This window comes from Ictidomys tridecemlineatus, chromosome 3 (genome assembly GCF_052094955.1).
Source record: "Ictidomys tridecemlineatus isolate mIctTri1 chromosome 3, mIctTri1.hap1, whole genome shotgun sequence".
In the NCBI taxonomy this organism is placed as follows: domain Eukaryota; kingdom Metazoa; phylum Chordata; class Mammalia; order Rodentia; family Sciuridae; genus Ictidomys; species Ictidomys tridecemlineatus.
The window spans coordinates 61,691,818-61,714,798 of record NC_135479.1 but is presented as its reverse complement, the minus strand read 5'-3'; the positions used below and the strand labels follow the sequence as shown (position 1 = coordinate 61,714,798).

General features: G+C 44.3%; 1 protein-coding gene across 7 annotated transcripts in view; it reads right to left on the bottom strand.

Moving 5' to 3' along the window:
• Epn2 (epsin 2) overlaps positions 1 to 21,046 on the bottom strand; it is an 87,454-nt gene extending 66,408 nt beyond the window's left edge. For 2 of the 7 annotated variants that reach the window (XM_078042983.1, XM_078042981.1), the window contains exon 1: positions 20,882 to 21,045. The gene's annotated coding sequence lies outside the window, so the exon portion shown is untranslated. Of the gene's footprint in view, positions 1 to 19,548; positions 19,603 to 20,881 lie in introns of all 7 variants that reach the window. The other 5 variants (XM_005341497.4, XM_078042980.1, XM_013365779.3 and 2 more) reach the window with 4 other exon arrangements.
• Positions 21,047 to 22,981: the final 1,935 nt, after the last annotated feature.

Sequence of the window (22,981 nt, the reverse complement as noted above, 5' to 3'; positions counted from 1 at the left end):
CATGCCCAGAAAATGTTCTCCTTTAGAAACGTCTTTGCTGAGAGACGGAGGAAGAACTGTTCACTTGCCCTTGAAATATGCACTGGCCACATGGCTGCCACCAACACCCCACCCCACCTCCGGCACCTCCAGCTGTCCCCTCCTCCTTCCGCCACCAAGGAGATAACCAGGCCAAAAGAACCAGACTGTCCAGGCCTAGTCATGCAGTGCCCAAAGGCTCCACTGAGGCTGGTGAAATATACCAAGGTTAGAGCTGTAATCCTCTGAGTGGTCAGCACTGGCCCAGGTGGCTCACAGCATCAGTCTTGCTATAGTTCTGTTGGTGAAGCATTTTATAAGTGAAGAGAGAGGAGACAAACCACAGAGCTAGGATGAGGTTCTGGGCTCTACTAAGTCACATGGCCTCCAATAAAAATGCAAAATGGCCCAATCCTCAACCTCAGTCCAGTATAGTATTACTTCCATGTGGCTGCCCTTCTCTGCTCCCAGATCATCATACACACCTAGGATGAACCTTGGCAGATATAAAGTCTTCTCACCGGGGCTGGGGTTGTGGCTCAGTGGTAGAGTGCTCGCCTAACATGCACGAGGCACTGGGTTCGATCCTCAGCAACACATAAATGTAAAATAAAGATATTGTGTCCACCTTAAAAAAAAAAAAAACTTAAAAAATAAATATTTTAAAAAAATAAAAAATAAAAAAAAAAAAATAAAGTCTTCTCACCAAGCAGTTTTCAAGGTCAGTCAACCCATGTAATATCTGTCCTGGAACCCCAATTTTACTAATGAACCTTTTCCAGAGTGACCTGTGTACACAGAACAAGTCATTCTGGGCCTGGAAATGTCCCTTCTCTTCTAGAATATTAGTTCTCTTTCTTTTTTGGGGTGCGTGTGTATGTGTGTATGTACGTATACATATATACTTTTTAGTGGTAGGTGGACACAATGCCTTTTTATTTATTTATTTATTTATTTATTTTGCTGAGGATCAAACCCAGTGCTTCACCAGCGCTAGGTGAGGACCCTACCCAAGCCACAACTCCAGCCCCAAGTATTAGTTCTTTTTTTTTTTTTTTTAGTGGTAGATGGACACAGTATCTTTATTTTTATTTATTTATTTTGATGTGGTGCTGAGGATCAAACTCAGGGCCTCACATATGGGAGGCGTGTGCTCTACTACTGAGCTACAGCCCCAGCCTGTATTAGTTCTCTTCACCTTGAATTTCCAGCTCACTTCCTTTAGGGCCCTCAACAGTTTTCCCAACCCCTCTGAAGTCAGTCATGGCACTGGACTAGACAATAAGATGAGAGAGAAGTAAGGTGTGTCATTCTCTATCAAACATAAAAGGCAAGGTGCCATTCTCCACATTCCCTTCCCACCATGGAGGTGACAGTGGATGCCTGTGTCAACATGGAGCTTCCTCATGTGCCCAGAGAAAGGAAGGCACAACCACACACAGACTTGTTCACCATGTACATATACAACTATACAACTCACAATAGCCAGAGTGGAGACAACTTTGTCTACCCACAGAGGAATGAATAAACAAAAGTGGTCTAGCCTTACGGTGGATTACTATTTAGCTTTAAGAAAGGAATAAAGTCCTCATGGATGAAAGCTGAAATGTGATGCTGAGTAGAAGAAGTCAAACCTGAAAGGCCACATATTATGAGTCTACTTACATGAACATTAAGAAAAGACAAATCCACAGGAACACAAAGTAGCCTGACAGTTGCCAGGGGACAGGGAGAAGTGGAAGGAAGAATGACTGCTTACGAGATAAAAGGTTTCTTTTTGGGGGTGATGAAATATTCTACAATAATATTATGCTAATGGTTGCACAATTCTATACTAAAACCACTGAACCATTTACACTACTAAATACCGTTTGCACACTTCAAACGGGTGAACTTTATTGCATGAAACATAAATCATGTAACAATAAAACACTTAACCAAAAAAAGAAAAAACAGAATGAAAGAAGCTTACATCTCCATCATCATAAAGCAAAGTATCCTGAACACACGGCACCAGGGAGAAATAATCCATACTGTGCCAGGCCACTAGTTAGTTTGCTTGTTTCACATATTGGAGATTAAACACAGGAGTGCCCTACAACTGAGTAACAGCCCCAGTCTTTTTTTATCTTTTTGATTTTGTGACAGGGTCTCACTAAGTTGCTGAGGCTGGCCTCAAACTTGTGATCCTGAATGTGTGATCCTACTGCCTCAGGCTCCACAGTGGCTGGAATTAGTCATGCACCATCATGTCCCAAAAGTAGAAACTGATATTCTTTCTCTCAGGGTTATGAAATCCAGCCAGACCTGACTCAAGCATGCCTATACTATCATATGTTCATGTTCAAAATGAGCCTGTAGCTGATTAACATAAATTTCTGGAAGGAACCCAAGATTGTGGTTCTGTCCCAATAGGAACCAACTAGGCTCTGTCCCCAAAGCCATGGTCTGATTTAAACCCAAAGAGATGGGGAGGAAGGTGTTACAAAAAGAATTCTGGCTCAAGCCCGAAAAAATATTTACAACTCATAATACAATGAAGCAACCTTCCAAAATTATAAAGAGAACCCAAGAGAAAAATGGGAACAGAGCTGTTCACAAAAAAATTATAAATGGTCCTTAAACATATGACAACATGATCAGCTCACACTTAAGAAAATGCAAATTAAAATTATATTGAGATACTATTTACCTGTCAGATTAGCAGGAACCCAAACATTTGAGTACACCTGCTGTTAGCAAGGCTATGGGGAGACACTCATCTACACTGCTGGTAAGAGGACAACATGGAGCAACCGCTATGGAGGGAAAAATCTGTCAAAATGACAAACTGTCTTCCCTCTGACTCTTTAATGTCCCTGTGGAACACCTGCACACATGAGAAATGACTGCACATGGGAAGACAATGCACTGCAGGTATGTCATGAAACAGCATGATGAAAATGACCTGGACACCTTTATTTATTTATATTAACTTTTTAAAAATTTCAAAAAGAAACAACTTCACGATACTATATTGAAGAGAATGACAATGATCCTTCATATACTGATGAGAAAATCTGTAGTATACAGATAAAATATTTTTAAAAAAACATAGAAGTGTATGCACTATATATAGGTGAGCCTGTATTTTATTTATTAAATAAAAGCTATCTTATATTTGCATTTGTATTAGCAAAGAAACACTGGAAGGATATTCAAACTGCAAAAATGATTATTAAGAAGAAAGGGAGACACAGCAGATAAGATCAAAAGTGAAGGGCAAAGGGGGGCTGGGTTATGACTCAGTGGTAGAGCACTTGCCTAGCATGCATGAGGAACTGGGTGCGATCCTCAGCACCACGTTAAAATAAAGGTATTGTGTTCACCTACAACCAAAATATGTGTATGTGTGTGTGTGTGTGTGTGTGTGTGTATGTGTGTGTGTGTATATATATACACACACACACATACACACACACACACACATACACATAAAGGTGAAGGGTAATATTTTCCAATGTAAATTTTAAGATCCTTTCATTTTACTTAATTTTTTGAGTTATTAGAGATTGAACCCAGGGGTGCTCTATCACTAAGCTACCTCCCCAGACCCTTCCCTCTCCTCTTTTTTTAATGTATTTTTTAGTTGGACACAAGACCTTTGTTTTATTTATTTATTTTTATGTGGTACTGAGGATCAAACCCAGGGCCTTGCATGCGCTAGGTGAGTGCTCTACCGCTTAGCCACAACCCCAGCACCCCCTTCCTCTTTTTTTTTAATACATTTATTTTATTTGTGTATTTTTATGTGGTGCCGGGGATCGAACTCAGGGCCTCATGCATGCTAGGCAAGCACTCTGCCCTCTGAGTCACAACCCTGGCCTCCCCCTCCTCTTTTTAAAAAAATTTTTTTGTAGTTGTAAATGGACAGGATGCCTTCATTTGTTTATTTTTATGTGGTGCTAGGAAGAGAACCCAGTGCCTCACACATGAGAGGCAAGTGCTCTGCCACTGAGCTACAGCCCCAGCCCACTCCCCTGTTTTTTTGAAACAGGGTCTCATTAAGTTGTCCAGACTGGCCTTCAACTTTCCATCCTCCTGTCTCAGCCACCCAAGGAGCTGAGGTTATGGATATGCGTACCAAGCCTAATATCTTGCCTATTCAAATGAGTTTCTCATCTTAAAAAAAAAATCCATCCTTACAATATATATTTTTTATTTATATATCTATTTATATATTATATATTTATATATTATAAATATATATATTTATTTATTTATATATAAATACATAAATATAAATATTTATATTTATATCTATCCCAGAATCACAAAATCATGAAAGCCTTTTTGGTCAACAGCAGACCATGAGTGAACACCAGCCAAAGCCCACCTGTATCTTTCTGTATTCACCCGTGTGAGAGCCAAGAAACCAACCACTGTCAACCAGAGGAGAAGGACCCCAGGTCTTTCTGCAGCTGTCCCTTCCTTTCTGGGACTCCCCTCCATGTTTCCCATCTCAGTGACTTCCCCCACTATCAATATCCACATCCAACCTACCATCCACTCTGATATGAGCTTTTCCTCTCCCATGGGCCACCCAGTGTGGCCCTGAGCAAGTCTGTGCCTCCACCATAAGGTGGCAAGGTCAAGCCAGGCAATAACAGCCCTCCAAGCAGGCATTCATGCGCAGTCCCTTCCCCAGTACCAGTCCTACCAGGCTCTGGGCATGATGCTGGAGGATGCAGATTCATCAGACACAGCCTATATCTGCAAGAGCTCAAGTGACACCACACACAGCAATGAAACAGATGATTACAAGGGCATGGGACAGCAGCTGGCCAGCATTTGTGTGGAGCATTTGAGGAGCCTAACAATGTAGATGAGCCATGGGCAAAGCACATTCCAAACAAAATAGGTGGCTCAGGACATAGCTTGGCTAGGGAAAGAGTGAAAAGAAAAAGACAGCAAGAGGTAAAGCTGAAAGGGAAGAGAGACCAAATCAGAATAAGCCCTGAATACCTATGACAGAGGACTTGGGCCTTTCCCCTGGGTATGCAGGGATGAGGGGTCACCATTCCATGATTTTCCCACCCCTCTGACTCAGTTTTTCTTCCAGAGCCTTGCAAACCTGGCCTTCATTAAATCAGGTAATAAGAAAAGTGCAGAAGAGGCAAACAAAAGCTGTAAAGATAAAAGGCTTTGGTTGGCCCTTGGAATGAGATTTTCTGGAACTTTCTCTCTGAAATGACCCAAGGCTCCAAGATGCCAGATCAACCAGTAACTACTCTCACATTCAACAAAAACAACAGCAAAACTGTATTTCCACATCATCCACCAGAAGGAGAAAACCTCAGACCAACCAATTCCAAATTGTATTTCCATGGGCCTCACAAAAAGGGCAGTTTTAAAAATCTCAAATTTCTAAGAGCCTGATTCACTAGCCAGTGTGTTACAGATTGTTTTTCTTTTAAGGTAGACAACATTTTTCCCACTCCTTTCCAAGTTTTAAACTGAAAAAAAAAAAAAAAAAAGTCAAGCATGGTGGTACAGGTCTACAATCTCAGAAAAAATCAGAAATTTAAAACCAATCTTAGCAACTCAATGAGACCCCTCAACTCAAAATAAAAAATAAAAAGGGCTGAAGATGTAACTCAGTGGTAGAATGCCCCTTCCCTTTCCTTCCATGATGCTGGGGCCGGAATCCAGTGCTTCACACATGCTTTAGCAAATACTCTACCACTGAGCTATACCCCCAGCCTTGTTAAAAAAAAAAAAAAAAAAAAAATTTTCTTAAATCTCCACCAGTTGGTTATGTAATGTGGCATACAAATAAATGCACACTTGTGCTAAACACAAAGCACAGAGAAGAGCTTGCTGCCACCCTCCTGGTGGCCACAGCCTTTTGGAAAGATTTGTATCTTCTAATGGGATTGGCTCTGTGACTCATTGGCCAAGTAGGCCTGACCCCTTTGGGCAGTGCACCTACCCTTTCTAATATGGAAGACCTGCTTGCAGGGACTCTCAATCTGTTCAACTACCCACATACAGTGTCAATGCCGAGGGCCCCAAAATAAAATTTCTAGATGAGAGCATATCATAGGTCTCTCTGATGTGACCTGGGTTGACTAAGGTTCTGCTCCTGTTCCCTGGGTTGCCTCAGACTTATCTGTTGAGCCCCAAGCAAACACATTTTCTGAGAAACTAGCCTGTTTTCTCTTCTGCAAGCTCCTGAACAGTGAGACAATAAACTGTGTGGAAAGAACATGCTGATCCATCATCAACATCTCATCATCAATCCAACCCAACCTTAACAAAGTGAAAAGATATTGCTAGAAACCAGACAGCTGTCAGCTGGAATGTTGCCCTTATCTAGGAATGGAAGGTCTTCAGAGACATAGACCACAGCCTGTTGGTATTGAGAAGGATGTGGGAAGGACTATTCATTCTTTTATATAAAATGTGGGTAAACTGAGGCCCAGAGAACATTAAATGATTTTGACCAAGGAGTTGGTCTGTCCCATTCTGAAAGCCTTCGAAGTGCAGGCAGTGCTGGCACTTTTTTGGTTCCACTATCTAGCCCTGAAATCATCTTCTCCACCAGACAGGCTCTTCCTCCACACTCCCTGTCTCTGCACAGTACCAACACCCACCCAGGTCAGTGTTTATTCCTCCACCCTCCTCCACCTGCATGCAGGTACTTATCAAACTCTCTTAGTCCAGCAAAGCCTCAACCCTACTAGACAGCTTCCCCCAGGCCTCCTGAAGAAGAATGCAGATCCCCCAGCACCTGGAACATGGGAGGTGGGGAGCAATAGCTTCCTTGGAAAGAACACAAATCACAAAAGATGACAGACCTCTCCCAGCATGGCCATTCAAGGGAAAACTCTGAGCCTTGCCATGACAGTTAAACAGATCACAAAGACCTCGGGGTAGTAAAAAACAAACACCAATAATGTAAAGGAAATAAACCAAAATAGCAATAGTAATTACAGTTATAAGACCAAGTTGTAGTTTAGTCCTTTCTACTTACATGTACTTCTAAATTTTCTGATGACCATCACTGGGCTCAAAGGATGATACCCCAAAATATAGCACTTTGGCATGCTGGGTACTTTGAACCAAAAGACACTGGAAAGCCTCAGAACCAAAATCTCTCTGATCTTTTCCTATCTTCCTGTCATCCCTCTTTTTCCCCCAGAGTGAGTTATGGAAATCAGGATTCCTCTTCCCCAAGTCAGGTCGCAGAAACTAGAGAGCCTTTTTCCCCAAAGCCAGCCATAAAAACTAGAAAGATTAGCCTCCTCCCCAGTCAACACATCCCTCTGTCTAGTGATTATAAGATGCTGGCCATAAAGAATTATCTGGCCAGAAACAATGGCACACACCTGTAATCCCAGCAACTCAGAAGGCTGAAACAGAGAACCACAAGTTCTAGGCCAGCCTGCGCAACTTAGCAGAATCAAAAAAAAAAAAAAAAAGCAGGGTACTTGAGGATGCAGCTCAGGGATAGAGTGCCCTTACATTCAATTCCTTATGGTAGATGGGGGGAGAGAAATTCTCTGACCTATTTTGTCCAGTAATAGATCACAACACCCTTATTCCAAAAGGTTTCATCCCAAACGTGAAAGAAGGAATACTACAACTGAGAGGACAAGAATAATCTGAATCTTGTCAGGTTTCCCAGCTCAATCTATTACTATTGGAATCTACCCTTTTTGTCCAATCACATTTCTCATAGCTGTTTCTGCTTCACAGAACCTATGCATGAAATAGACATTTTCCCCATTTTCCCCGGTCATTATGAAGGCTCCCTTGTCACTTAAAACAATGATTATAGAAAGGAGTTGTTTTTCTCTTGTAAACCTGTCTTTTATTATGGCATGACAGTAGTGACCCTTATGATAAGGAGAGAAGCTAAAGTTCCTCCCTGCCTCTCCACCATTAAAACAGATATCCTTAATAATCTCAGGGCATTTAGCACCAAAAAAATGAAATCTGCCTAGAAATACTATATTGCATATCATCTATTTTAGTACAGCTGACTTTTAACAGGTCTTTAGAAACTAGTGATTATAAGATGGTGGGGAAGAAATAAAGTTAGCAAGATGTTTCTTCAAAGGCAAAAGAACTAAATGAAAATGGAGATTGGAGGAGAGAGGAATTAGGGACTTAGTTTGTTTAAAGAACACCTACTCAATACTTTGCAATCAGATTACATAGTAATTTGTTGTGCTACCTGCCTTTTTCTTATACTGATAAAATACATTCTTTTAAATGAACAAAGAAAAAACACATTATTTCATAATATTTTATTTTTCTTTAAAAGAGGGATAATAGGATTTTTTCTTCCTTTTTTAAAGCATAGGAGGAATTAGATTAGATGCGAAGACCGTGTTTTAAATGTTCTCTTTATATAAAAGGTCTTCTTTATAATTACAACCTATACTAAATGATATAAAGCATAAATTAGGCTCCAAGCAAGGGAAGTGGGTCCTGAATGGCCCAAAATGTTTAAAAAGCCATACCACTGGAAGACAGGCCCAAAGGCTTTAGAGCTGAATCTCAAGAATTGTTCCTACCCAATATGCTGTGAGCTGAGCCTCCAGCAGTTAGAGACAAGGAGAAGAGTGTCTCAGCATGGTCCTGCAGTGCCATAGGAAGGAAGCCACTGGAAATTATATAATCCTCTTTATTCAGCATCCCTGAGGCTCAGACTACTATCCTTTGGTTTGGCTATTCTCCCAGATTCCAACCTTTTCAAAATAACCTAAAAGGAACAGTTCAAAACAAGGCCAGATGAGTGAACTTTGAGAACTTTGGAAGCATACTTATACTCAGCCCCCATTCTAGAATGATCAAAACAGGAGGAGGTAGGGACCAAGCATTAGTCATTGGTGCTTTAAAAAAAAAAAAAAAAAAAAACTCCCCAGGTCATGCTGATTAAAATACAACCATAGTTGGCAATCAATAGCTTAAAGAAATTCAGAGAACATAAGCAAGTAAATGAAGAACCCAAGCAACAGGGAAGTGAGGAAAAGACAAAAGTTGGGCCAGAAAGCCAAACTGCAGGTCACACTACAGCTGGAATAGATAAATGACTGGTTCGGAGTTGAGGTTCCTGGTAGTTAAAGTGAAAAGGATTCACATTGTCTACAACGGATAAACCAGATTCAAGAGATTTCCCTTGTCTGGGACCTTAGATGAATGCTCCCTCAGGCCCTCCAAAAAGAGAACATACAGCATGGTATAGCAGAGTATGCCCCACCCCAGTTCCATAACTATAACTACCAAAGTTGTGGCATGGGCCACTTTTACCATGTCTCTCAGAATATAGATGGTTCCACAAAATCAGCCTTGAGAAGGGTATCGACCTGTCAGCATCCAGCTACTATTAACAGCTGCCCACTAACTCTTTTCCTGAAATCAATGCCCTGAATAGAAAACACCCTACCAAACCCAGTTCTGTTCCATGACGGTAACAATCCCTCCTGGACTCCAGTATGGCAGATCCCTCCACAGGAGATCATACAAAGGGTTCCTTATAACCAGAACCCTAGTTCATACCACCAAACAGCAGTTCTGAGAGTTTGGCTTGGAACTTCGTGCTGCAAACTAACCTGATACCCAGGCCTCTGAGATGCCTGATGAAAATTCAACTATCAGCTGGGTCCAGGCAATGTCTAGAAAGGACATTGGATCTTTCAGCAAAATACCTTTAACCCAGTGCAAACAGAGTTTACCTCCAGTCTCAGGACTGAAAGAAGCAGAGACTCCTAGATGCAACAGGAAGTAGACAATGTACTTGCCATTTCACTTGGTTCTCCCTATCCCTCTACTAGGACCAGACTTGCAGAGGAGGCAGACAGGGAGTCTCTACCTTGTTTTCTGTTGCATTCCCAGTGTCCAGGAGAGTGCATGCAGAGAGATGTTTAACTACATGCTTGTTATGTCATTCTTTTGATGGTTTTGGCTCTAAAGTTACATTTAAAGACTTGCTTGTTACAAACTCCAATGCAAGACAGAGCAGAAGGTACCAGAATGTACTAGAGTTGGATGCCAAAAAAGGAGAGAACCAGGAGACCAGGAGTCATGGCACAAACAATACTACCTAAAATAGCATCAGAGATGCTGTGGAGCATAAAGCCCTTGGTCAAGAGAGGAGATGGTATTGCCAGGCAGAGGCAGAAGAAGGGGCATCAGTGGGGATGAGATACTGGGGGAGAGAAGGAGGGCACAAAACAGGAAGGTGGAGAACTCAATTGTCCTGAACATGGGACCCTGCCACAACTGAACTCTGTAAGTTCCTTTCTCCCCAGAGTGAAGACCAGAAAACTAAAGGAAATGAGTGGGCACCAGGAGGAGGGCTGGGGCCCAGAGAGAACTAGCACACACAAGACCCATCTAGAAATGGCGCCAACACTGGCTCCAACCCACTGTTACCAGGCAACAGTGCAGCCCCCAGCTGCCAAGTGTTCTGATTTGTCTATGAAACCGCAAGTGTGGATAGCTATGCGAGATCTCCTGATTTTCATGTTGGCAAGTACAGTAGGCAAATGATGACCTCTCAAAGATGTCCACATCCTAATCCTGGAAGCTGAGGATATTTTAGGTTACAAGGCAAAGGAGGAACTAAGGTAGCAGACAGAATTACAAATTTCTAATCAGCTGACTTGAAAATAGGGAAAGTATCCTAGAAAAACCAGTGGACCCAATGTAATCACAAGAGAATTTCAAAGTGTAATTGGGAGACAGAAGAATCAGAGTGATGCCATGAGAAAGACAGGACAGTAAAAACGAGCTGTGAGGACAAAAGGGGCATAAACCAAGAAATACAGAAGGCCTAGAAGCTGGAAAAGGCAAGGAGATAGATTCTCCCCTAGAACCTCCAGAAGGAATGCAGCCATTGAAGACAGCATGATCTTAGCCTCCTCTACCCTATACAAAAGCATGTTACAGTAGCCATAGGAAATGAAGATAGCACTGTTTAAAAAGAGATACAGTACATACAGGCAAACAAGACACCTCTGTGGTCTAGATTCACCAAAAGACACCTTTTTTCCAATCCAGACAGAGGAAAGTTAAGGGCTGGGACCACCTCCTCAGCACAAGCAGGAACAGTGGCTCTCTGACATGCATTCCCTTATCTTTACCTTGGTCACAAAATTCTCCAGGGAGTTCTGGAAAACAGAGCTGTTTAACCACAGGAGTTTTAGTCCCAAGGGTTTGGTTCACTGAAGCACCAGCAAATCCCAGAGGCGTCACCAGGCCCAGAGAAACTGGCCCAGAGGACAGGGTGGGACAGGAACTTCTTTCAACTCCACCCTCCTCACTGCAGAAGGGCTGTTCAGGTCTTCTGAAAGAAGCCTCGGCACCTCCCTCCCAGCCACCCAAAGGGCACTCTGCTCATCCTGGCTCCCCAGTACCCTCAGCAAGGAGGCCACTTTGGCTGTTTTCAAACCACACAGAAACACTTTCTAAAGCTCTTTTGAGTTCCCCACCTTCATCAGAGCAGAGCTGCTCTGCTTAGGAGTCGGGTGGAGGACCTGCAATTCTGCCCATTCACCACCAAATGACCGTGTGAAAACTTGGACCACAAGTCAAATCTCACCCAGCTCTCACCAGTCCTGCCTGAACAGTCTGGTCAGCCCACACCTGGGCCTCTGTCACATGTCCAGCCCTTTCTCCTCCTAAATCAGCCCAGGCTGGATAGCAGGCCTCCAGGTCTCTGCACCACACAACACCAATGACCTGGGTTCCTCTATTCTCGTTTCAAATTTCTCCTCCACTTTTCCTTCAAGATTTTTTTTTTGGGGGGGCGGGGATGTATGAGGGATTGAACCCAGGGGAGCTTAACCACTGAGCAATATCCCCAGCCCTTTTCATTTTTTTATTTTGAGAAAGGTTCTTACTAAATTGCTTAGGACCTTGTTAAATTGCTGAAACTGGCCTCGAATTTACAATCCTGCCTCAGCCTCACAGTCCCTGGGATTACAGGCATGCACCACTGTGCGCAGCTTTCCTTCAAGATTCAACTTCCAGATCATTTCCCCTGAAGCCTTCTCTGATTCCCAGACTCCATCCTTAGTGTCAGATACCAGTTCCTAAACTTCTCTACAAGCACCTCTCTCTCCCCTAGGGATAATGTTACCTGTCCTTACATCAGGAGGAGACACCCTCTTACAGACCCAAAGCTATCTAAAGGCAGTATTTACATCTTATTCATTCACATATCCCTACCTGGTACACATAATATATATGTGCTCAATAAGCATGAAATAGTAAATAAACTGAATTGGACTATGAATGATTTTTTCCCCCAAAATCCCATGCATGACCTTATTACATGTATTAAATGTACCAGGTAAAACCTCACTTCCAACCTTTATCTAGTAAAGTGAATCTATCTGAATTAAGAACTCTATAATACAACCATCTTTAATAAAATTACCTTAAAGAAACGCAGTTTTTTAATTTTACAAGCATTGCTTGCTATGGTCATTATAATTCAGGGTGTGGGAAGGAACCTGGCTGGCAAGCTTGAAGGAACAGATAAGAACCTGCTCTGCCTGCTCCATGCCTAGGGCTCAGGTAGAAAGGATTACCAAACAGGTAGCTCACAATCTCTCCTCCTGCTTTCTCTGGCCTTCTTTACACGCCACTAAACTAACTCCCTCCTCCAAAGCTGGCTCAGAGTTGGCTCAAAGTCTGGGATTTGATTGCAAGTTCAAGGCCAGTCTCAGTAGTTTAAGGAGGCCCTAAGCAATTTAGTAAGAACCTGTCTCAAAATAAAAAAATGAGGGCTGGGGTTGCGGCTCAGTAGTAGAGCGTTTGCCTAGCATGCGTGAGGCACTGTGGAAATAAACAAAATAAAGGTATTATATCCATCTACAAGTAAATTTTTAAAAAATAAAAAATGAAAAGGACTGGGGATATGGCTCAGTGGTTAAGCTCCCCTGGGTTCAATCCCTGAAAGTTGGCTCAAAGTCTGGCTCTAGCCAGATCCCACCTCCTTGGTGGCCCTCCCTCCTCCTTTCTGGACCCATCCACAGTTACTCCAAGACAACTCAGAGCCCCAGCACCCACAACTCATTACTGCAAAAGCTTCCTCCTCTCTGGCTCCATTTACTCCCACATTCCAATCTCTGACATTCCCAGAGGCTCCCCTGAGCACACAGATCTGCTTCTCAACCCACACAGACCATTAGATTTGTCTGGGGCACTTCTAAAAATTACTGGCTCCACCTTGATTGGTCTGGGGTGGGGCTCCATGGGGCATTTTTAAAAAGCTTTCCAGGCCACTTGGTTTGCAGGTGCAAACCAGAGATAAGATCTGCAGGCTCCCAATGTGTCAAATCCAAATTTCCCAGCCTGCACTGAGGTCCTCACCTCTCCCCAAACAAAGATGGATTCTGGCCTCCCTGCACACCCTATCATGGAATCTGAATCTAGTCAGACTCTCACTCATAGGAAGTACTCCACTCCACTGGGCCTGCCAGAGGACCCTTCCTCAAACACTAGAGGTGGCACACACTCAAGAACTACCAAACTATCTACTGCCAACAAAACAAAACCCTCAAGGTTGCTGCCACATCAGAGCTGGTGGCCATCTCAGTCAGTCTTCACTGCACTCAGAAAGCATATTACTACCAGGCAGAGCTGCTTCAGGAGCTTGCACACATGCAGGTGGATGGATAGAGAAACACACCACCACCTGCACCATGGGCAAGCTCACCTCAAGCTTTGCCTCCTGCTGTTCCTGGATCTGAAATGCCTTCCTATCTGCCTCTTTCCCTTTCCTTGTCCTTCAAGACTCAACTTAAATCCTACCTTCTCCCTTACTCTTCCAGATTTTTTCTCCATTCTTGGCCTCCTGACAAAGAATCAAACTCAGAGCTCAACACATTGCTAGTTTCTGTCTCACAAATGTTAATTTTGTCTTCTCAATTAGACTAAGCTCCTAGTGGCCAGAAACATGGTTTTTCATTTACACCCAGCAATTTGACTCCAAAGGCCATGTATTACAAACTTTCCAGGCTGACACTGACCTCAGATATCCTGCCCTATTGTCACAAAACTGTCTTTGAAATGCCTATACTTCTACGTCTCCTGGCTACCTCTTGTAAAGTAGTATAAAAATTCTTTCTCTGACATAGTTTCCCAAATTTTTGACCCAAAGTAGAGTCACTATATCCCAGGACAGCTCTGGTATCAAACAGGCACACAGGGAGGACCTGCTTTCAAGAAAAAAATGTGAATCACATTTAGCCTGTCAGCATTCCTTTACTGCTATGACTGCTGGAGTGGGGGATGGGGCTATCATTTAACAGCAACATTCTGCTCACACTGATTTATTCACTTCAGAGTCCTAGAGTTTACAAAACACCAAACTAATCCAAATCTCCAGAGCCTCTCACAAGTGCAGGACAGGCACCAACACAAAGCTATCTACCATCCTTGGATCAAGAGCTGCAGGCAGTTTTCAAATCTTGGAAAAGTGCCCACACCACAGCCTCCTTAGGACACTGCTGAGAAAACTACCCACTAGCTAGAACACATGTGGTAACTGCCTACCAAGGAAGGGGATTCTTTATATTTTTATTTACATGGAACTTTTTAAGCACACCAAGTTGTTCTGCATGAATTTGATCACCCTTTTAACAACAGCATTACCAGAGCATTATTTTAGTCCTTTGGTACCCATGTGTAATGTTTACAGAACCAGTGTACAGAGCTTCAGGCTTACCAAGAAAAAAGAAAAGTCCCCTTCCCTCAAAGAGCAATTTAGACAATTATTTTAACACAGCTTTGCAAACACAAAAACCCTTACCAGCCCACACAGAGTTCCTCCCAGTCAACCCAGCTGGATTACCCCCAGGTCCCTGTTGCACACATCCAGGCTGCTGAGCATCTCTGAATTTACTTCTGTGATCCTGGACAGGGAGGTGAACTGTTGTCATAGAAATGACTTCATAAAGCTCCAAAATGAGACAGGTATAGGACTGAATTCAGGTCCTGTGAGTCACTTGGGTGGGTGCACATGGCCAAACTCACCCCCTCAAAATCTCAGCAGGCTCATCTGTGAAATTCCTACTTATGAAGGCTGCTATGAGGGTGAAGTGAGATAATGGGAGCACAATATAGAGTGAAGGAGTGGAAATGATGTGGTTCTGAGTCTGACACAGGTAGGGCACTGATCCTAACTGGAGCACTCAAAGGCTGTGTGGCCTGGGGCCACAAACGCAAAAAGAGAAACTTGATAGGCTTTACAGGACAGGCAGAGATAATTAAATCAGATACTGTGCATAAAAGGCATAACTAGGGCCTAGCACACAGGAGACATTAAAAAACCACAGAGCTCACACGCATACCACCCCCAATGTTTGTTTTTGAAGGATAAGCTAACTACTACTAGGCAAAAGGTATATTTTTTCCCAAACTTTAAACATCAAAAAATATTAAATCAATCTGAATTGTTAGGAGTGACTTTCCATTAAACACCAATAGCCCATCACTAATGGCCCCATGAGATTCTGCTCAGAAGCATCACCACCTCCATTTTCCCTAACCTCTCTCCAAGCTGCATTTCTAAAAAGCCTCAATAGCGAACATATTGCCAGATATGTAGGTTTGACGAACCTGCTTTTCCAACAGAAAGGCTAACTGCCTTTTGTTAGGCCACCAACATTCCCTTCTTTAAGGAAAACGTTCCAACTAATGTACATAATGCTTAATAATGCCTGTGACCACAGTCCCAAGTTACAATCAAGAAATAACAAAGTGAAAACATCTCTCTGAGAACCCAAATTTCCTTTCCAAGTCACACCACCATCTTCAGAGTGAATATTTAGAAGCATTTCAGAAGTAGAAAAGTGTCATTTTGCATTTCCTCTGCACCACTGGTTGGTGCTAGACACCTAACGTGCCTGCTTTGTCAGTCCTCAGGCCAGAGTTCCCAAGTCTGATTCTTTCCAAGGATCAGCAGCACTTGGAAACTAGTTAAAAACACACACTCCAAGGCATCACATACTATATGGAAACATTCCAGTAAAGCCCAGCAATGTGTTGACCCAGCCAGCCTTTGGGTGATTCTGATGCACACTACAGTCTGAGAAACATAGCAAGTCTACTCCATGAAGTAGTCATTGCCAGCCTCACTTTATAGATGAGGAAACCAAACTTCAATGATCGAAGTGCCACAAGTCACCTAGCCAAGAGGCCCCCTAGTACCCATATCTGATTTCAAAGCCATCTGCCACATTGGCCTTTGTAGACAAACTGTGGGTGCCATTTGGTGCTCTCAGATACAAAACTGCCATGTTGTGACAACGACAATACCAAAAAGCAGTGGGAGCAAGAGGAAAGATGCAGTCTTGCACTTAGAAGCGATTAATTATAAACGACTTTAAATCTACACCATGCATTAGCCCTAGATGGCCAGCCACTGCCCAGGATGAGCCTATTTTTCCCTGTTCTATTGATCAACTGGGCTACATGAACAGGAGATAGGAGTCCCTTATATTTCATCCCTCTGTGTGCCCAATTCCTTACACTGCTTTGAATAGAATTAAGTTACCTGTTCTGTGTCTAGAATAGGCTTAAAAGTGCTGCTATACACACTGTCTAGACTAGGACCAACAGGAAATGGAACCAGCCAAAGGCCTTTGTGCACAAAGCAGGCTCCAGTACCTGGAAGCACTGGGGATGAGTCACCCAAAGAATCTAATGCATATAGAGAACATTGTAACAATGTTGCAAATCTGGTTCAAAAAAGGAGGCTTCCCCCCCCCCCAATCAAATTCTAATCTAGAGTCCCTCTGATAAAGTGGCCCATTAAATTACTGACATTCAAACTGGTGATTTCTAGATCAGATTTATCCTATAATATAAATGAACAGTCATTATTCTATGGCAGTTTCTACAGGAACTACTAGAATAGAAGGGACCCAAGTCTGGGAATCATACAGACCTCATTTGAATCCTTGGTTATGCCCAGCAGGTCTTCCTACATTACTTAATCTTTCTGAGTCTCAGTTTTGCCACTCACAGATGGATGGTAATATCGATGCTAAATGCTGATGTGAAATCATAGAGAGTTTTTTTGTTTGTTTTGCTGTTGCTTTCTTTTAAAGGCTGCTGAAACAGCTTTGAAAACTTTTACAATGCAAGAAGACTTAATCACTTATCTGGAAATAAGTATGAGCAAACACATCCATAGATGGAAGCAATATTCAATACACACTTACTTTCACATACACTCATGTCAAAGTATTTGTTTTTCTAAATTTCTCTTTTAGACACCATGGAACAAGCTAATTAAGAAATAAAATTCTGCTGGGCACAGTGGCACATAAATGTCTGTAATCTCCACGACTCAGGAGTGAGGCAGAAGGATCACAAGTTTAAGGCCAGTCTCAGCAACTTAGTGAGACACTGTCTCAAAAAATAAAAATAAAAAGGGCTAGAGATATAGCTCAGCAGTACAGCACCCTGGGTTTTATCCTCAGTACCAAAAAAAGAAAAAGAAAAAAAAGAGAGAGAGAGAGAAAGAGAGAAATAAAGAAAACTCCACAGACTATCAAAAAGCTTGTCAATTTTTAAAAACACAACAGATGGACATGGTCATTTCACAAATGCATCTGACAAAAACAAAATGTGAGAATTTCAATTATAACATCCTGCATTACTTGCAGTACATCACTTCTTCCCTGAGACTGGGTTTCTCAATTGAGGGCACAGGTATAATAATATTCTTGAGTCCAACACACCTGTTCAAATGCCAGTCCTGTCACTGGCCATGTGATCTAGGGCACATGACTTAAGCCCACTGGGTCTCAGTTAACTCCTCTGTAGAAGGGGAATGTGTGACTGATACATGACTGCAGGACCAACTGTAGTGGTTTATGCAAAAGCAAAACAACAGTGGAGCCTGCAGAAGGGATTAATAAAAATGTGTTCCCCTGCCCCAAGGACTACTTGTAACAGACTTTTACTAAGCACTTGCCATATGTCACAGGCTGATCCAGACCCTAGAGAAGTAAGGAAAGAGAGGGCAACCACTGGCTTCAAAGATGTCACAGTATCACAAATGTCTCAGACACAAAGGTGCAAAGTGCTCCAATACTATGTGGGGTGAGGAGTCTAGGAGAGCAGAGGAGAGGGACCCAAATACCAGTGGAGTTCACTGGCAAAGGCTTGACAGAGAGGTTTGTTTGAACTGAACGTATGAGTTAAAAGTTCAACAGACAAATGGAAGTAGAACTACAATTCCTCACATCCTCTCCAATCTCAAACCGCTAAATCCAAGCTCTTTGACTTCCCCAAGGCTCAGGATCACCAGGTATTGATGGCACTAAATAATTATTCATACCCCATCAACATGAGAGAAAGGCTCTGGGAAGGAGTGAGAACAACTGCCAAAACACTTAGAAACATTTCTGGCGCATCCCAAAAGCATGACAATGACAATTCCATGGTTCTTCATGGAATTCACTCTCTTAGCACTTTAGTCCACAAAGAACTGAAAGTTACAAGACCTCCTAATATATTTTCAAAAAAAACAAAAGACCCTTTAACTTTTAGGAAAGCCAAAACATTAAAATAAATCAGTGTCCCAACAACTTTTCAACTACTTTTGCAGGAATCTTCATTCTTGGGAAATCCATGTCTCATTATGAAAGAAGTTTACATAAGAGGCAACCATATTTCTACACTTTCTAAAGGATGGGTCACTTTTCAAGACTGATAACCATGCTAGGTATTATCACATAAAAGTTTCACGTTTCCTCACACCTCAAATGCCTGGTGGAAGAGAGTGCCCATAGAGCTACTCATCCCTCCAGCACAGGGTTCAGGGAGGCAAAAAGCCTCAGAAGAGACAGGTACATCCCATAGGACTTGCTCTGGTCCAGGGGCTTGTAGGATGCAGGCAGTCTGAATCATGCCTTAGAATAATTTATACTTTACCAAACTCTTTATGGATTGTAGTTGTTGTTGTTGTTGTTCTGGGGATTAAACCCAGAGGCACTCTACCACTAGCTACATCCCCATCTCTTCTTAATTTTTTTATTTTGAGACAAGGTCTTGCTAAATTGCTGAGGCTGGCCTCAAACTTGGATCCTTCCTACCTCAGCCTCCCCAGTAGCAGGTGTACATCAATTTGCCCAGCTTACCAAACTTTTTAATAGCCAATGCCCAGGCAGACTGATAAAGATAACCAGCCCACTTTTAAAATAAGGAAACAAACTTTGACAATGTCAAAGTAAAAATGCTGACAAGTAAAAGCTGACATCTAGTTGTATTTCACCAACACAATCATTTGTCCCAAACACAAGCAACTAAACAAGTACCATTCAGAAACAAATTGTAGTTCATTTTGATGTTTATTTAAATACAGATGAAACCTTAATTATCAATGCAAACTCAATCACTACTGTGCAGGAGTCAGTATATGATTCTGTCAGCACCTATCATTCCATCTCTAGAACTACAAGATGCCAAATCTTCATTACATTATATAATGGAGGGGTGTAGATAATTAAAATTCACCTTTTTCAAACATTTCAATCCCCTCTTCCAATCTCTTCTTTCACAGGGTATTTTCTGCAAGTGGAAAGAAAGCATTCATACCTCTCATCTTTTCCTGCACATTTTCTTGTGTGAATGTTAAAAATAAAAGGCAGGTGGTGGGATGGGGGGGGGGAGTCTAAACATCTCTAAAATTTTCTTAATTGTCATGAGGAGCTAGCTTCCAGCTCTGGCACTGACACAGCATCGCTGTGTGCCCTTGGGCAAATCACTGTATATCTGGGCCTCAGTTTCTTCCATCAGAAACCCAGTGAGGGTTTTTAAGCCCTCTCTTCTTTTTAAAACACAGATTTCAAATGCGTCCCCCAAGGCAGCACACAGTGAAGGGACCTGCCGGACTCAGGGGTCATGGAATGAACTTTCACAGGCTCTGCTGGGGTATCTAGGGAGCTTAAGCTCCCCCCCCTGCAAAGCCACTGGGCCAACTTCAGGTCGCAAACAAAAACCTGTTGGCATGGACTCCTCTAGGAAAGGCCTACCTCTCCCAACGCGCTGGACTCCTGCTCCCAGGGAGCCGCCCCAAGGAAAAAGAGATGGCTGGCCCCCACGCACCATTCACCCACCCCGATTAGCCGAGGAAGACCGCCGGGGACAGGTCTCTGCCATCCCACGCGGAACAAAAGGCAGCTGGAGCTTGGCTCTGCCGCCCCCGTCCCCTCTGTGCTGTGCGAGTGGGGGCTGGGGAGGGGGAAACCTAGTCCTCCGGGAAGGAAAGGGCCCCCCCCCCTCCAGCCTGCAAGAGAAGGATCTGAGCCGGGATCCTGGACAGAGAAGGGGACCCTCCCCCCGATTCCTAGAGGGAGGCCGGGCTGTGCTCTGCCCGGGGGCGGGGGCGGGAGGGAGACCTGGCTGGGCTCCGGAGGAAGGGACTTGCCTGGCCCCAGAGAGGAGAGGAATGTGCTCTGGGGAGAGGGGCGGGGTTGTTCCAAACCCAAGGGAGCTCCCAGATCTGAAGAGAAGGGAAGGAAGCCCCGGACTCCCAAGAATATAAAAGAGCTTCCAGATAGGGAACCGGGGTGGGGGGTGGGGGGGGCTGCAGCGGAAAGAGGGATCCAGATGAGGAGGGGTCCACGCTCCAGCCTGTGGGGCGGGCCTACTTAGAAAGAAGACGGTCCCGCCCGAAGTGGTGTCAAGAAGCCGGGGCGGCGGCAGCGGTGCATGCTTCGGGGTGGGGGGGGGGGGTCTTGCTAGCTTGGGGAGAGCCTGCGCTCTGGGGGCGTCCGCGCCCTGGGCGAGGGAGGGCCCGTACCCTGTGGTCCCGCTCCAGCTCCCGAGTCCCTCAGGTCCCACTCACCTCTGCTCTTCCCGGCCGCTGCGAATACGCGGCTGGAGCTCTGGCAGCGCTGGAGAGGCGGGAACCACCGGAACCCGCGGAGCCACCGCTGCCGCCGCGTCTGGCTCCGTTTGACACCCACACACCAGCCAACATGGCGGCCGGGAGGGGGCGCGCCGGCGGCGTGCGCGCGCCCGGCGGCCCCGCCCCTCCGAGCCCGCCGAGGCCCCGCCCCTGAGACCCCGCCGGCGTCCCCACCGAGAGGCCCCACCCGCTTGCTCCCGGGGCGAAGCCCACGTGTGGCCGGGCGTGCCAGAGCCGGGGCGGAGGTTCCGCCCACTCACGCGCCACCCCGGGTTTTGTGCTCACAGAACCCACCACGGCCTGCCCCGCACTCCCACGGTGCCCCACGACTTTCGCCCGAATCCCAGAGACGACCCCCCGCCCCAAAACCCTGACTCGCACTCCAGCCCCGGCAAATTCCTACCCAGACCTAAACCCTCTGCAGTCTTCACTCAGAACCTGGTAAGTCCAGCCGCCCGGGTAGGTCCCCTCAATGCCACACACGCATGACCGACACCCACACGCACAGACCCTTGCCCCACCAAATGCTCTTAAAACTCTTGTTATCCTTGCAGTTGAAAGTGTTGTGAGGGTTCAGCCTTCTCCGGGCAGGCGGAGACTGAGAGGGGAGCCTCCCAGGGCACCCTGGTCGTGGATGATTTCTGGAGTTCACAAGTTGTGTCCGCTTTGTGAAAATTCACTCATGGGCCCTTTCGATTTGTATACTTCTAAACGTGTATACTTCTAAAATATATATATTTTCAAAAAAATATTTGTATACTTCTAAAATATATATATATTTTTCAAAAATATATATATACTAAAAACTATTCTGGGAAGGGGTCCATAGGCTTCAGTAGACTGCCAAAGGGGTTTCTCAGAGGTTTACAGACACCCCTCTTGCAGGCCCACCTGGGGTGTGTGTGTGTGTGTGTGTGTACACATACACACGGGTACACAAGAACAGCAAACCACCTTTCCTCCTTGGTTCCACCAGCACCCAACAAAGCTCCTGCTACGTGCCCAACCAGTGTACTGGGACACAGGCAGGGACAACCCCAAATGCCTGGAATGAGAGGGAGCCTGAGAAAGGCTACTGGGGGAGGCTCTTAGAGGGGTGGAGCTGGAGGCTGCACTTTAAAGCTGCTGCTCTAGCCTAGGTGGGAGTTAGCAGAGACTCAGTCACAGGCGGATCTGGGACGAGAATCAGGGCTTTTAAGGGAGTAGAGGACACCATCCCTGCTACCAGGGTGACATCACATTTTACCAAGCTCAGACTTCAGGGAAACTTTGCCCAGAAGGCTCATTCTGCCCTTGCTCACTAAGGTAAGTCACTAGACTTCTCTGAGCCACACACTTATTTTTCCTATAAAGAAATCAAATGGGGGCCTGGGGATGTGGCTCAAGCGGTAGCGCACTCGCCTAGCATGCGTGCGGCCCGGGTTCGATCCTCAGCATCACATGCAGGCGGAGATGTTGTGTCCGCGAAGAACTAAGAAAAAATAAATAAATGTTAAAATTTTCTCTCTCTCTCTCTTTAAAAAAAAAAAAGTATCAAAAAAAAAATGGGCTGGGGATGTGGCTCAGGCGGTAGCGGGCTCGCCTGGCATGCGTGCGACCCGGGTTCGATCCTCAGCACCACATACCAACAAAGATGTTGTGTCCGCCGAGAATTGAAAAATAAATATTAAAAATTCTCTCTCTCTCCTCTCTCACTCTCTTTAAAAAAAAGAAGTCAAATGGACAATTGTACCCCTTATGGGTCTTATAAGTTGAGATTTAGAATTATTTTCTTTAGCAAAAATACAATAAAATGGGGGTGGAGGGACCCTAACACATCTGCAAACCCACATGACCACTTTTCCTTTGAAAAATCCCAACACTGGGAAGTTTTAGATGCTAGACATCCCTCCCTAGGATTAGCTGTGGCTCCCACTGTTCAGTGTCCCTTCTTCACCAGAACAGTGAATCACACTTCACATGCCTGCCTTGCAGTGGGAACTGTCACTCCATTTTAAATTTAATCTACCAGGTAGGGACAGAGTCCCTCCCCATGGT